General features: G+C 32.3%; 1 long non-coding RNA gene across 1 annotated transcript in view; it reads left to right on the forward strand.

Annotated features, from left to right (window-relative positions):
• The first annotated feature begins 6 nt into the window (after positions 1–6).
• The window catches only part of LOC106873294 (uncharacterized), a 215,474-nt gene continuing 212,814 nt past the window's right edge, over positions 7–2,666 (forward strand). The window contains exon 1 of the long non-coding RNA XR_001409859.2: positions 7–916. This is a non-coding gene — a long non-coding RNA (uncharacterized LOC106873294). The remainder of the gene's footprint in view (positions 917–2,666) is intronic.

Here is a 2,666-nt window from a genome sequence, read left to right on the forward strand (position 1 = left end):
CTCCTCCTCCTCCTCCTCCTCCTCCTCTCTTACGCTCCACAACAGACAAACACCTCCCTTTAGATTCTCCTCCTCTCTCTCTCTCTCTCACTCTCTCACTCTCTCTATCTCTTTTCTCGCTTTCTCACTGTTTTCCGTCTCTCTCTCTCTCTTTTCTCTCCGTCTCTCCGTCTCTCCGTCTCTCTGTCTCTGTCTCTGTCTCTCTCTCTCTCTCTCTCTCTCTCTCTCTCTCTCTCTCTCTCTCTCTGCGTAACCATTTGCCAGCGGTCTATCTCACTCATGAGAACATGTTAGCTAGCGTGAAGCACATGGCCTGTTATGTACCCTCACAGTTTTTAAGGAACCAAGCGCTCATACCGAGAAGGGCCAAACGGCTGATACTCTAATAATTTGCTTACTACAAACAATAACCGAAGCAACAAGTCAAACAAAACAAAAACAAAAAACAAAAGAAAAAAAACAAAAAACAAAAAGCGAAAAATATCCACACAAACATACAAAAAAAAAAGAATGCAACAAAAGTAACCCCTAAAAAAAATCAAATGAAAACAAACCAAAACGAAATTTAAATCCGAAGGAAAAAAGGAAAAAATTATACATCACGTTGATTGAAGCTATATACTTCAGTTTTGTTTTTATATACATATTTATATATACATACATATATACACATAACTGCATATGCTTAATCAAACATAAATACTAACTTACATACATTCATATACACGGAAATTAGGTATATATAAAAAAAAAACATACATACATACAAATAGTCGTACATACATACAAACAACCATATATACATACATACACATTTGTATATACATATATGTATATATATAAGAACAACGGTAAGAATTGCAAACGTGGAATTGGAGCTGGATTCCGGTAAGGCTGGAGGGTCATACTTGGAAAGGTAGGTGTATTATTTCGTGAAGGGGACACCAAAAAAGAAAAAAAACAATAAATAAATAACTAAATAAATAAAGGGATGGGAAGAAAAAGTGGGTAGAGTTCCGGGTAAAGAAAGTGAAAATGAAACAAAACAGGGCGAAACGATACATACATATATATATATATATATATATATATACGGGTATTGGGATTTTCAATTTTTATTATTATTATTATTATTATTATTATTATTACTATTATTATTATTATTATCATTGTTATTATCATTGGTGTTCTTAATGTTGTTCATATCATGGTTGTGGTTCCATAAAAACACCTGTTGTATGTGTGTGTATATATATATATATACATATATATATATGTGTGTTCTGTAATAGTGTGTCATGTGAGTGCGTGCGTTTCTGATTGTCTATGCATCTGTGTGTGTGTGTGTGTGTGTGTGTGTGTGTGTGTGTGTGTGTGTGTGTAGGTGTTTTTGTTTCGTCTCTAACGAGTTATATGCTGTAATTACACCTACTTCCGTATTATGATCTGAAGATTTTACCGGTGGATGAGTATACTGCATATTCACAACAACACACGTACACACATACAGATTACATACATACATACCTACATACACACATACATACAGATACACACATACATACATACATACATACATACATACAAATAGATATACATACATACATGTAGATATACATATATACATACCTAAACAGAGATACATACATATTGTTTTAGTGGTTTCAGTCGTAAGACTAAGGTCAGGCTGGAGCACCATCATAGATATATATACATACACGTATATACATATATATATAAAATATAGACATACAAGTCTGTGTGCGTGTGTATATATATATATATATATATATATATATATATATATATATATATATATACGCGCATATATATATACTCATATATAAATGGATGTGTATACATATATGTATATATATATATATATGTATGTATGTATATTATTAAACATATGTATAAGCGAATATTTGTGGTCGTGTATATTTGTATGTATACATATTTATGAATATATATATGCGTGTGTATATATTTCTAAACATACATGTGTGTGTATATATGTACTACACACGCAACAGCTTCCAAACCACATGATGTGTGTGCGTGTGCATGCGTGCATTCGTTCGTGCGTTCGTGTGTGCGTGTGTATGTGTGTGTGTGTGTGTGTGTGTGTGTGTGTGTGTGTGTGTGTGTGTGTGTGTGTTTAGTAATCTCAGCTTATTTATCAGTGTTTCTTGTTCAGCGTGTTCGAATGTTCTTTAGTGTTTGAAACTGAGACGAATTACCTTTCCCACCCACTCCCCGTCCTTTAGTTTATCCGTATGGAAGATTATCGGGGAAAGAAGAGACAAAAGAACACAAGGATAACAACAACAACAAAAAATAAATAAAAACACAGCGAAAAATACGATAACCTCATTTCGAATCCATCAACAATAAGTTTGTATCGATACCCACACGAATATCGATGAATCTACGAGCGAATAACTATATTGCATTTTATACACACATCTCTCCATTCACAACAACCACATATCTATCTATCTATCTATCTATATATATATATATTTATATAAAGGGCATTATTATTTTTCTATAATAATGCCCTTTATATAAATATAAATATAAATATAAACGAATAATTATATTCTTGGGAATAGAAATTTCCCTAATGAATTTTTTTACACACTTTTTGAATTTATTTTTATATA

Source organism: Octopus bimaculoides, chromosome 4, assembly GCF_001194135.2.
Source record: "Octopus bimaculoides isolate UCB-OBI-ISO-001 chromosome 4, ASM119413v2, whole genome shotgun sequence".
Lineage (NCBI taxonomy): Eukaryota > Metazoa > Mollusca > Cephalopoda > Octopoda > Octopodidae > Octopus > Octopus bimaculoides.